We start from the raw sequence: 14,379 nt of genomic DNA on the forward strand, positions 1-14,379 counted from the left end.
AAAAGTAAAAAAAAAAAGTTAAAAAAAATGTGAAAAAAATAAAAAATATATAAAAGTTTAAATCACCCCCCTTTCGCCCCATTCAAAATAAATCAATAAAAAAAAATCAAACATACACATATTTGGTATCGCCACGTTCAGAATCGCCCGATCTATCAAAAAAAAATAAATTCGAAACTCCAGAATTACGTTTTTTTGGTTGCCGCGACATTGCATTAAAATGCAATAACGGGCGATCAAAAGAACATATCTGCACCGAAATGGAATCATTAAAAACGCCAGCTCGGCACGCAAAAAATAAGCCCTCAACCGACCCCAGATCATGAAAAATGGAGACGCTACGAGTATCAGAAAATGGCGCAATTTTTTTTTTTTTTTTTTTTTTTTTTTTTTTTTAGCAAAGTTTGGAATTTTTTTTGCACCACTTAGGTAAAAAATAACCTAGACATGTTAGGTGTCTATGAACTCGTACTGACCTGGAGAATCATAATTGCAGGTCAGTTTTAGCATTTAGTGAACCTAGCAAAAAAGCCAAACAAGAAACTAGTGTGGGACTGCACTTTTTTTGCAATATCACTGCACTTGAATTTTTTTTCCCGTTTTCTAGTACACGACATGCTAAAACCAATGATGTCGTTCAAAAGTACAACTCGTCCCGCAAAAAATAAGCCCTCACATAGCCAAATTGACGGAAAAATAAAAAAGTTATGGCTCTGGGAAGGAGGGGAGCGAAAAACGAACACGGAAAAATGGAAAATCCCAAGGTCATGAAGGGGTTAAATTTTGGCATGCTTCAATAGCCTCCATGGGAGGCTAGAGGCATCCACTACTCGATCACCTCTGCTGCATAGAGGTGATGCACAGATCACCTCTATACAGCAGAATTACAGACTTGCTATGAGCACCGACCACAGGGTGGCGCTCACAGCAATCTGCCATCAACAACCATAGAGGTCTCGAGGAGACCTCTGGTTGTGATCACAAAGCACCGATGACCCCCGATCACGTGACGGAGGTCAGTGGTGCGCGCTTGTTAAATGCCGCTGTCAGAGTTTGACAGTGGCATTTAACTAGTTAATGGGTGCTGGTGGATCGCGATTCTGCTCGCGCCCATTGCGGGCACATGTCAGCTGTTGAAAACAGCTGACATGTCGCGGTTTTGAGGTAGGCTCACCGCTGGAACTCACCTCAAAGCGGGGGATACTGCCAGCTGACGTACTATTCCGTCAGCTGGCAGAAAGGGGTTAATGGTGTCAGTGATATAAAACCCACAGATTTCCCTCCAGCACAATAAGTGATGAAATCCGTCCTGTGGTTGTTGTTTAATATTTATTTGCAGTTTTCAGTACTTTGGGGTGCCCTGTGGGTGGGGATTTTGTGGTGCTCTGCTTACATATTCATTTTTATTGTCTTATGACAGGTCACTGATCCTACAGTGACCTGACCCCTATTTTACATACTGCATAGAAAGTAGTTGGAAACAAAATTAACATTCAACAGGCAGGTGGCGGCGCCAGCGCTGTAGCATGACACAATGGATAATATGCATATATTAATTTTATTTAATAATATAGTTTTGCTGGAAAAAAATGATCTTAATCAAAATAGTGCTGGTGGCTGGCCATGTGAAGTAGCGTCTACCGCATTCCAATAGATGCTACTGCGCAGGTGCCACCACTTTTTCCATTTTGCTAGAGAAAAAAATAATTGACTCCATCAAGAGGCGCCGATAGATGCTACTGCACAGGCACCATTTTGATGGAGCCAAAGTTTTTTTTCTGATAAATGCTACTGCACAGGTGCTGACAGCTTCATCTTGATGGAAGGTCTTTTTTTTTCCGTAGCAAATTGAATATTCTTTTTTTTTTCAAACAATATTCTATGCAGTGTTTAAAATAGTGGGCACGTCGCTGAAGGATAAGTGACCTGTCATAAGCCCATCTGGATGAATATCTAAGCAGAGCACCAGATATAGACCCACCCCACCCACAGGCCGTCCTGAAGCACCAGAATTTTATTAACTGAAAACTGCAAATAAAGGTTAACCCCTTTCTGACATATGACGTACTATCCCGTCGAGGTGGTATGGGCCTGTATGACCACCGACCGGATAGTACATCATCACCGATCAGCCGCGCTCACGGGGGGAGCGCGGCCGATCGTGGCCGGGTGTCAGCTGACATCCGGCACTATGTGCCACGAGCGCTCCTGGCACATTAAGCCCCGGCACACTGCGATCAAACATGATCGCAGCATTCTGGCGGCATAGGGAAGCATCGCGCAGGGGAGGGGCTCCCTGCGTGCTTCCCTGAGACCCTCAGAGCAACGCGATGTGATTGCGTTGCTCCGAGGGTCTCCTACCCCCTCCACCCTGCAGGCCCGGATCCAAAATGGCCGTGGGGGGCCTTCTGGGCCCTGCAGGGAGGTGGCTTGCAAGAGCCTGCTCAGAGCAGGCGCCAGCAAGCCACCCTGCAGTGCCTGTCAGATCCCTGATCTGACACAGTGCACTGCAAAGTGTCAGAACAGCGATCTGACACTATATAGTCATGCCCCCCTCTGGGGCAATGTAAACAAGTAAAAAAATATATATTTACACTTGTAAAAAAAAATCCTATATAAAGAAAAAAAAATTGTTCCAATAAATACATTTCTTTGTCTAAATAAAAAAATAAACCAATAAAAGTACACATATTTAGTATCGCTGCGTCTGTAACGACCCGACCTATAAAACTGTCCTGCTAGTTAACCCCTTCAGTGATCACCATAAAAAAAAACAAGGCAAAAAAACAACCCTTTATTATCATACCGCCGAACAAAAAGTGGAATAACACGCAATCAAAAACGGATATAAATAAACATGGTACAGCTGAAAACGTCATCTTGTCCCACTACAAACGAGCCGCCATACAGCATCATCAGCAAAAAAATAAAACAGTTATAGTCCTCAGAATAAAGCAATGCAAAAATAATTATTTTTTATATAAAATAGATTTTATTGTATAAAAGCGCCAAAACATAAAAAAAATATAAATGAGGTATCGCTGTAATCGTACTGACCCGAAGAATAAAGCTGCTTTATCAATTTTATCAAACGTGGAATGGTATAAACGCCCTTTATACTGAATTCATGAATTGCTGGTTTTTGTTCATTCTGCCTCACAAAAATTTAAATAAAAATCGATCAGAAAATGTCACGTTCCCAAAAATAGTACCAATAAAAACGTCAACTTGTCCCGCAAAAAACAAGATCTCACATGACTCTGTGGACCAAAATATGGAAAAATTATAGCTTTAAAAATGTGGAGACGCAAAAACTATTTTTTGCAATAAATAGCTTCTTTTATTGTGTGACAGCTGCCAATCATAAAAATCTGCTAAAAAACCCGCTATAAAAGTAAACCAAACCCCCCTTCATCACCCCCTTAGTTAGGGAAAAATAATAAAATTTAAAAAATGTATTTATTTCCAATTTCCCATTAGGGTTAGGGTTGGGGCTAAAGTTAGGGTTAGGGTTGGGGCTAAAGTTAGGGTTGGGGCTACAGTTAGGGTTAGGGTTGGGGCTACAGTTAGGGTTGGGGCTACAGTTAGGGTTAGGGTTGGGGCTAGGGTTAGGGTTAGGGCTAGGGTTAGGGTTGGGGCTACGGTTAGGGTTAGGGTTTGGATTACATTTACGGTTGGGATTAGGGTTGTGATTAGGGTTAGGGGTGTGTTGGAGTTAGGGGTGTGGTTGGGGTTAGGGATGTGGTTGGGATTAGGGTTAGGGACATGTTCAGATTAGGGGTGTGGTTAGGGTTATGGTTAGGGTTGGGATTAGGGTTAGGGGTGTGTTTGGGTTAGGGTTTCAGTTAGAATTGGGGGGTTTCCACTGTTTAGCCACATCAGGGGCTCTCCAAATGCGATATTGTGTCCGATCTCAATTCCAGACAATTCTGCGTTGAAAAAGTAAAACAGTGCTCCTTCCCTTTCGAGCTCTCCCGTGTGTCAAAACAGGGGTTTACCCCAACATATGGGGTATTAGCGTACTCAGGACAAATTGGACAAAAACTTTTGGGGTCCAATTTCTCTGGTTAACCTTGGGAAAATACAAAACTGGGGGCTAAAAAATAATTTTTATGAAAATTTTTATTTTTTTATTTTCACGGCTCTGCGTTATAAACTGCAGTGAAACACTTGGGGGTTCAAAGTTCTCACAACACATCTAGATAAGTTCCTTGGGGGGTCTAGTTTCCAATATGGAGTCACTTGTGGGGGGTTTCTACTGTTTAGGTACATCAGGGGCTCTGCAAACGCAATATGACACCTGCAGACCAGTCTGTTGTGAACTATACTTTTTGGCTCCCTCTTGTGGTTTGGCACTTGGATTGTCTTTTCCCAGGTTGGTACTCACCTGCTTCGTTAGGCCTGGGGTGTTGCTATTTAAACTTCCTGGATTCTCAGTCCAGTGCCTGGCATCGTTGTAATCAGTTCATTTCTGTTTGCTCCTGTCTTCAGGTCCTGGTTCTTTGCAAGATAAGCTAAGTCCTGCTTTCTTACTTTTGTTTATTTGCATTGTTCTTATTTTTGTCCAGCTTGTACAAAATGTGATTCCTGATATCGCTGGAAGCTCTAGGGGGCTGATATTCTCCCCCCTCACCGTTAGTCGGTTTGGGGGTTCTTGGATATTCAGCGTGGATATTTTGCAGGGTTTTTTGCTGACCATATAAGTCATCTTACTATCTTCTGCTATTTAGTCAGTGGGCCTCTCTTTGCTAAAATCTAGTTCATTCTTACGTTTGTCTTTTCTTCTTGCCTCACCGTTATTATTTGTTGGGGGCTTGTATTTCTTTGGGGTCTTTTCTCTGGAGGCAAGAGAGGTCTTATTTTCCCTGATAGGGTTAGTTAGTTCTCCGGCTGGCGCGAGACGTCTAGGATCAACGTAGGCACGTTCCCCGGCTACTGTTAGTGTTTGTGCTAGGATCAGCTATATGGTCAGCCTAGTTACCACTTCCCTATGAGCTGGTATTTATGTTTGCAGACTTTGCTTTAATCTCTGAGATCCCTTGCCATTGGGATCATAACAGTATGCCAGGCCATTAATAGTTAATGCATTGCTGAAGTGGGATTAAAAGAAAAGAAGTTCTGAGTTTTTTTTTTTTTTTTTCCTTTCTTCCTCCCCTTTATCTCTGAGTGGCTTGAAGCTTTGCTGCAGACATGAATGTTCAGACCTTGATTACTAGTGTGGATCAGCTTGCTGCACGAGTGCAGGGGATTCAGGATTTTGTTGTTAGCAGTCCTATGTCAGAGCCTAAGATACCTATTCCTGAGCTGTTCTCTGGAGATCGATTTAAATTTAGGAATTTTAGGAATAATTGTAAATTGTTTCTATCTTTGAAACCTCGTTCATCTGGAGATTCAGCTCAGCAAGTTAAAATTGTTACGTGGCGACCCTCAGGATTGGGCTTTCTCGTTGGCGCCAGGAGATCCGGCATTGGCGGATGTTGATGCGTTTTTTCTGGCGCTCGGATTGCTTTATGAGGAGCCTAATCTTGAAATTCAGGCAGAAAAAGCTCTACTGGCTATCTCTCAGGGCCAGGATGAAGCTGAGGTGTACTGCCAAAAATTTCGGAAATGGTCCGTGCTTACTCAATGGAATGAATGTGCTCTGGCCGCAAATTTCAGAAATGGCCTTTCTGAAGCCATTAAGAATGTGATGGTGGGTTTTCCAATTCCTACAAGTCTGAATGATTCTATGGCGCTGGCTATTCAGATTGATCGGCGTTTGCGGGAGCGCAAATCCGCTAATCCTCTCGCGGTGTTGTCTGAACGGACACCTGTCTCAATGCAATGTGACAGAATCCTGACTAGAACCGAACGACAAAATCATAGACGTCAGAATGGGTTGTGTTTTTACTGTGGTGATTCTACACATGTTATATCAGCATGCTCTAAACGCCTAACCAAGGTTGTCAGTCCTGTCACCATTGGTAATTTGCAGCCTAAATGTATTTTGTCTGTGACTTTAATTTGTTCATTATCTTCCTACCCTGTTATGGCATTTGTGGATTCAGGTGCTGCCCTGAGTCTTATGGACTTTTCGTTTGCCAAGCGCTGTGGTTTTGTTTTGGAGCCTTTAAAAGTTCCTATTCCTCTCAGAGGAATTGATGCTACGCCACTGGCGGAAAATAAACCGCAGTATTGGACACAAGTGACCATGTGCATGACTCCTGAACATCGGGAGGTGATTCGTTTTCTTGTTCTGCATAAAATGAATGATTTGGTCGTTTTAGGTCTGCCATGGTTACAGACCCATAATCCTGTTTTGGATTGGAAGGCTATGTCTGTGTCGAGTTGGGGTTGTCAGGGAATTCATTGCGATTCTCCGCCGGTGTCTATTGCTACTTCTACTCCTTCAGAAGTTCCTGAGTATTTGTGTGACTATCAAGATGTATTCAGTAAGTCCAGGTCCAGTGCTCTTCCTCCTCATAGGGACTGCGACTGCGCTATAGATTTGATTCCTGGCAGTAAATTTCCTAAGGGACGATTATTTAATTTGTCAGTACCCGAGCATGCCGCGATGCGTTCTTATGTCAAGGAGTCTTTGGAGAAGGGGCATATTCGTCCATCCTCTTCCCCTCTTGGTGCGGGATTCTTTTTTGTGGCCAAGAAAGACGGGTCTTTGAGACCTTGTATAGACTATCGGCTTCTGAATAAAATCACTGTTAAGTTTCAGTATCCTTTGCCACTATTGTCAGACTTGTTTGCTCGGATTAAGGGTGCCAAGTGGTTCACCAAGATAGATCTTCGTGGTGCGTACAACCTTGTGCGCATTAGGCAGGGAGATGAATGGAAAACTGCATTCAATACGCCCGAAGGTCATTTTGAATACTTGGTGATGCCCTTTGGGCTCTCTAATGCCCCTTCAGTGTTTCAGTCCTTTATGCATGATATCTTCCGGAAGTATCTGGATAAATTTATGATCGTTTATCTGGATGATATTCTGTTTTTTTCTGATGATTGGGATTCTCATGTAAAGCAGGTCAAGATGGTGTTTCAGGTTTTGCGTGATAATGCTTTGTTTGTGAAGGGCTCAAAGTGTCTCTTTGGAGTGCAGAAGGTTTCCTTTTTGGGTTTTATTTTCTCCCCTTCTGCTGTGGAGATGGACCCAGTCAAGGTCCGAGCTATTCATGATTGGACTCAACCCACGTCTGTTAAGAGTCTTCAGAAGTTCTTGGGGTTTGCTAATTTCTACCGTCGCTTTATCGCTAACTTTTCTAGTGTTGTTAAACCTTTGACGGATATGACCAAGAAAGGTTCTGATGTGGCTAATTGGGCTCCTGCAGCCGTGGAGGCCTTCCAGGAGCTGAAGCGCCGGTTTACTTCGGCGCCTGTTTTGTGCCAGCCTGATGTCGCACTTCCCTTTCAGGTTGAAGTGGATGCTTCTGAGATCGGTGCTGGGGCTGTTTTGTCGCAGAGAGGCTCTGGTTGCTCTGTGATGAGACCATGTGCCTTTTTCTCTAGGAAGTTTTCGCCTGCTGAGCGGAACTATGATGTTGGTAATCGGGAGTTGTTGGCCATGAAGTGGGCATTTGAGGAGTGGCGTCATTGGCTCGAGGGTGCTAAGCATCGTGTGGTGGTCTTGACTGATCACAAAAATCTGATGTATCTCGAGTCTGCTAAGTGCCTGAATCCTAGACAGGCTCGTTGGTCATTGTTTTTCTCTCGTTTTGACTTTGTGGTCTCGTACCTGCCTGGTTCGAAGAATGTTAAGGCTGATGCTCTTTCTAGGAGCTTTGTGCCTGACTCTCCTGGAGTCTCGGAGCCAGCTGGTATTCTTAAAGAGGGAGTAATCGTGTCGGCCATATCTCCTGATTTGCGACGTGTGTTGCAGAGATTTCAGGCTGGTAGACCTGACTCTTGTCCACCCGACAGACTGTTTGTTCCTGATAAATGGACCAGCAGAGTCATTTCCGTGTTCATTCCTCGGTGTTGGCAGGGCATCCGGGAATTTTTGGTACCCGAGATTTGGTGGCTAGGTTCTTTTGGTGGCCTTCCTTGTCACGGGATGTGCGGTCATTTGTGCAGTCCTGTGGGACTTGTGCTCGGGCTAAGCCTTGTTGTTCTCGTGCTAGCGGGTTGCTTTTGCCCTTGCCCGTCCCGAAGAGGCCTTGGACACACATTTCCATGGATTTCATTTCTGATCTGCCTGTGTCTCAAGGAATGTCTGTCATCTGGGTGGTGTGTGATCGTTTTTCCAAGATGGTCCATTTGGTACCCTTGCCTAAGTTGCCTTCCTCTTCCGATCTGGTTCCTTTGTTTTTTCAGAATGTGGTTCGTTTACACGGCATTCCGGAGAATATCGTGTCCGACAGAGGATCCCAGTTTGTGTCCAGATTCTGGCGATCTTTTTGTGCTAAAATGGGCATTGATTTGTCGTTTTCATCTGCCTTTCATCCTCAGACTAATGGTCAAACGGAGCGAACTAATCAGACACTGGAGGCTTATTTGAGATGTTTTGTTTCTGCGGACCAGGATGATTGGGTGACCTTCTTGCCATTGGCTGAGTTTGCCCTTAATAATCGGGCTAGTTCCGCTACTTTGGTTTTCATCCTCGTTTCTCCTCGGGTCATGTTGAGTCTTCTGACTGCCCTGGGGTGGATTCCGTGGTGGATAGGTTGCAGCGGATTTGGAATCATGTGGTGGACAACTTGAAGTTGTCACAGGAGAAGGCTCAGCGTTTTGCTAACCGCCGCCGCGGTGTGGGTCCCCGACTTCATGTTGGGGAATTGGTTTGGTTGTCTTCTCGGTATGTCCCTCTGAAGGTCTCCTCTCCTAAGTTTAAGCCTCGCTTTATTGGTCCTTATAAAATTTTGGAAGTTCTTAACCCGGTTTCTTTTCGTTTGGATCTTCCTGTGTCGTTTGCCATTCACAACGTGTTCCATAGGTCTTTGTTGCGGCGGTACGTTGTGCCTGTGGTTCCTGCTGTTGAGCCTCCTGCTCCGGTGTTGGTTGAGGGCGAGTTGGAGTACGTGGTGGAAAAGATCTTGGATTCTCGTCTCTCTAGACGGAGGCTTCAGTATTTGGTCAAATGGAAGGGCTATGGTCAGGAGGATAATTCCTGGGTGGTCGCCTCGGATGTTCATGCGGCCGATTTGGTTCGTGCCTTCCACGCTGCTCATCCTGATCGCCCTGGTGGTCTTGGTGAGGGTTCGGTGACCCCTCCTTAAAGGGGGGGTACTGTTGTGAACTATACTTTTTGGCTCCCTCTTGTGGTCTCTTGTGTTTTGGCACTTGGATTGTCTTTTCCCAGGATGGTACTCACCTTCTTCGTTAGGCCTGGGGTGTTGCTATTTAAACTTCCTGGATTCTCAGTCCAGTGCCTGGCATCGTTGTAATCAGTTCATTTCTGTTTGCTCCTGTCTTCAGGTCCTGGTTCTTTGCAAGATAAGCTAAGTCCTGCTTTCTTACTTTTGTTTATTTGCATTGTTCTTATTTTTGTCCAGCTTGTACAAAATGTGATTCCTGATATCGCTGGAAGCTCTAGGGGGCTGATATTCTCCCCCCTCACCGTTAGTCGGTTTGGGGGTTCTTGGATATTCAGCGTGGATATTTTGCAGGGTTTTTTGCTGACCATATAAGTCATCTTACTATCTTCTGCTATTTAGTCAGTGGGCCTCTCTTTGCTAAAATCTAGTTCATTCTTACGTTTGTCTTTTCTTCTTGCCTCACCGTTATTATTTGTTGGGGGCTTGTATTTCTTTGGGGTCTTTTCTCTGGAGGGAAGAGAGGTCTTATTTTCCCTGATAGGGTTAGTTAGTTCTCCGGCTGGCGCGAGACATCTAGGATCAACGTAGGCACGTTCCCCGGCTACTGTTAGTGTTTGTGCTAGGATCAGCTATATGGTCAGCCTAGTTACCACTTCCCTATGAGCTGGTATTTATGTTTGCAGACTTTGCTTTAATCTCTGAGATCCCTTGCCATTGGGATCATAACACCAGTCCATCTAAGTCTGCATTCCAAACGGCGCTCCTTCCCTTCCAAGCTCTGACATGCGCCCAAACAGTAGTTTTCTCCCAAATATGGGGTATCAGTGTACTCAGGACAAATTGGACAACAACTTTTGGCGTCCAATTTCTCCTGTTACTCTTGGGAAAATACAAAACTGGGGGCTAAATAATAATTTTTATGAAAAAAAAGAATTTTTATTTTCACGGCTCTGCATTATAAACTGTAAAGAAACACTTGGGGGTACAAAGTGCTCACCACACATTTAGATAAGTTCCTTAGGGGGTCTACTTTCCAAAATGGTGTCACTTGTGGGGGGTTTCAATGTTTATGCACATCAGGGACTCTCCAAACGCGACATGGCGTCCCATCTCAATTCCAGTCAATTTTGCATTGAAAAGTCAAACAGCGCTCCTTCCCTTCCTAGCTCTGCCATGCACCCAAACAGTGGTTTACCCCCACATATGGGGTATCAGCATACTCAGGACAAATTGCACAACAACTTTTGGGGTCCAATTTCTCCTGTTACCCTTAGTAAAATGAAACAAATTGGAGCTAAATTAAATTTTTGGTGAAAAAAAGTTAAACGTTCATTTTTTTTTCAAACGTTACAAAAATTCCTGTGAAACACCTGAAGGGTTAATAAACTTCTTGATTGTGGTTTTGAGCACCTTGATGGGTGCAGTTTTTAGAATGGTGTCACACTGGGGTATTTTCTATCATATAGACCCCTCAAAGTAACTTCATATGTGATGTAGTCCCTAAAAAAAATGGTGTTGTAAAAATGAGAAATTGCTGGTCAACTTTTAACCCTTATAACTCCCTAACAAAAAAAAAATTGGTTCCAAAATTGTGCTGATGAAAAGTAGACATGTGGGAAATGTTACTTATTAAGTATTTTGTGTGACATAACTCTGTGATTTAAGGGCATAAAAATTCAAATTTTGAAAATTGCAAAATGTTCAAAATTTTCGCCAAATTTCCATTTTTTCACAAATAAACGCAGGTAATATCAAAGAAATTTTACCACTATCATGAAGTACAATATGTCACGAGAAAACCTTGTCAAAATCATTGGGATCCGTTGTGTTCCAGAGTTATAACCTCATAAAGGGACAGTGGTCAGAATTGTAAAAATTTGCCCGGTCATTAACGTGCAAACCACCCTTGGGGGTAAAGAGGTTAAACAACAACCACAGGATGGATTTCATCAACAAAGGTATCATTTTAATTAGTATAACGGGGCCAACCTGTTACTGTCTGTAGGTTACCTGCTGACAGGTTCCCTTTAAGGGGGTTGTCTGGTATAGAAAATCCATTTTTCTTTAACTTATTAGGTTTTTGTGAGTTAATAGAAGGGGTTTGGGGGGCGTGGCCTAGCGGGCAATGTGAGAACACGCGGGTCGGATCCCTCTCCCTGAACCACCGATTAAAGCATACCTTAACGGCGCCGCTGAATGCTTAAAACCACACCAAGTGTGTGCCTGAATATCCGGTGAGCAGAGGGGCACTGGCGGTGCTGGAAAAGGCAGCGCTGTGTCAGAGAATGCCGCACCATAAACAGCCGGCGCCTGCAGAAGGAGCGAGGATCCAAGTTGGCGGTGTGGCAGAGGAGGAGGCGGAGAAAGCAAGTGCTGCTTACCGCAAGAAGCTGGAGGTCATAGCCAAGCTGGAGCGGTTTGCAAGGACCGAGGAAGCCGGTAAATTGCGGCAGGAGACGGAGAACGAGGGACCTGGAGAGCGGAATGATCCATAGGATCAAGTGAGAGGTGGTGATTCATCGCTGCAGGGGACCCCGGAGAGGCAGAAGGCTGTGCACGTGAGTGGGGCCACGAGGTCTGTGGAAATTGCTGCTCAGGCTAGCTCTGTGGTAACTGCAGATCTGTCCGATATGGAGGAACCGACCCTGAAAGATATTTTTGCTGTAGTGATTTACTGTAAATCCGCTCTAGCAGCATTGAATGTACGCGTAGATGACTTAAAGGTGGAGATGATATCCCTTAACTCTGCCATGCGCAAAGTGGAAGAGGAGGTGGAAGAGCGAGTGGGTGGTGTGGAGGATCAAACTGCCGAACTGCTTAAGAGGGAAAAGAAATATATTCAACGCATTGCAGAACTGGAATTTAAAATGGACGATTTGGAAAACCGCTGCCGCCGGAATAATTTGAGAATAATCGGGGTGCCAGAAAAAGTGGAAGGGAATAATCCGACTGACTATATTGAGGCATGGCTGAAAAACTCAGTGGGAGGCGACAGTCTCTCTGGTCACTTCTCGGTAGAAAGGGCACATAGAATCCCAACCAGACCTTTGCCGCCGGGATCTGCCCCGCGAGCTATTTTGGCAAAAATTTTGAACTACCGGGATCGGGAGACTTTGCTGAGAAAGTCAAGGGGAACTGATGGCCTTACCATTGACGGCAATAGGGTTTCCATTTATCCGGACTACTCTGCAGTAGTACAAAAACTCAGGATGCAGTTTGGGGAGGTCAAGCGTCGATTGAGAGAATTAGACTTGAGATATTCTATGATTTACCCGGCCAAGCTCAGAGTGGTGGCTATGGACCGAGTGCACTTCTTTCAAAATCCGGAGGAGGCAACGAAATGGTTGGACCTCAACGCTAAGCATGTCCGAGCTGAGAAGACCCGGTGAAGAGGGTCTGGTGATGTAGCAGGACTGATGGATGTTCCTGAGGGAAATGTTTTACACTTTTTCTTCTGTGATGGTCGAGTTTGATCTGTGGCATTTAAACTTTCTGGCGTTCGGCGGCGCTATGTTCAGTTCATGTTGACTCAGGAGGGAGGAGGGGAGTTAGGAGGATATCGGCTATTGTTTTAGGCTGTAAAAGAACTCTCTGATCTCGTATAGAGAAAGTTAGTTTGACTCATTTCTATAGGGATTCATATAGTTCCTATTGGGTCCGGGGAAGTTACTAGGGGGTTATTTTGGTCGGGATGGGTAGAGTTTGGCTGATACATGGGGGGGAGGGGGAGGGTAAAATTAGAGACCTGGGGGAGCCTGATGGTACTTACCAAAATTTAAGTCATGATGGGGGATAATGTTAAAATTTTAAGTTGGAATGTCAGAGGTTTTGCAAATGCAACCAAGCGTGCAGCAGTATTTCAATATGTACTGAAACTGAGGCCCTTGGTGATATGCCTACAGGAAACTCACCTGGTGTATGACAAAGTTACTCTGTTACAAAAGAGATGGGTCAGAAAGGCGTATCATTCGACGTTCTCAACTTATGCTAGAGGAGTATCTGTATTGATTCATACTAGTACCCCGTTTGAAGAGATCGAGGTTAAAATTGACGGGGAGGGACAATTTGTGTTTTTAGTATGTAAGATCTTTAATAGATTACTTTGTATTGTTTCACTATATATTCCACCACCTTATTCCGGGAAGAAGATTCGGGAAATTCTGGAGTTTGTGGGTAGATGGGAGGGGGTCCCTCTTTTGGTTGTGGGAGACGTAAATAACATTCTTAATGATCATTGGGATAAGAGTAAGCACGCATTGTTGAGAAATGATAGCAATTCTACTTCCTTTGGTAATTACCTGAGGGAGATAGGATGGATAGACTTATGGAGGGTACGTAACATGGATAAATATTCCTATTCATGCTATTCGACGACGTACGGCTCTATGTCTCGGATAGACGTCGCTTTGGGTAATGAAGGTATGAATAACTTGATACAAGAAGTGGACTACAGACCCAGAGTAATATCTGATCATAGCCCGGTCTTGGTTTCCCTTAAGTTAGTTGAACAAGATAGCTCTAGAAGGTTGGGATGGAAATTACACCCCTCATGGCTAAAGATCTTGAATATGGAAAAGATAAGGGCTGAAGTGGTTGAGTTTTTTAGGATTAATGAGGGTAGCGCGGGGAGTAATGTCGTATGGGACACTATGAAGGCCTTCCTGAGAGGTATCTTATTTCGAGATATCTCTAGACATAAGACTAGGTCTAAAATCCATGATACAAAAGTGTTGGGGGAATTGAAGGCTGCGGAGGAAGCATTGGCCATCAAATCTACAAGGGACACACAAAAACGTATGAGATTGGCTCAATCAGCGGTTAATCAGCTATATCTGCGTAAGGCTGATAGGATGAGAGCATTCCAAAAAGAAACTTTTTATTTGGAGGGGGAACAGGCGGGGCATTTTTTGTCAGTAGTGGCGTCAGCACAGCGGGACTCTTCCCATATTTACTCCTTAAAAACTGAGGAAGGGAAGGTGGTTACCCAGGGTGGGCAAGTATTAGAAGCTTTTCGGAAATTTTACAGCAAATTATACTCCTCTCAGGGGGTCAAGGGTAAAGAGGAAATGACTAGTTATTTGAATGGGGTCGACTTGCCAAGACTAAGCAGGGAAGATTGTCAATGGATGGATAAACC

Source organism: Ranitomeya variabilis, chromosome 6, assembly GCF_051348905.1.
Source record: "Ranitomeya variabilis isolate aRanVar5 chromosome 6, aRanVar5.hap1, whole genome shotgun sequence".
In the NCBI taxonomy this organism is placed as follows: Eukaryota; Metazoa; Chordata; class Amphibia; order Anura; family Dendrobatidae; genus Ranitomeya; species Ranitomeya variabilis.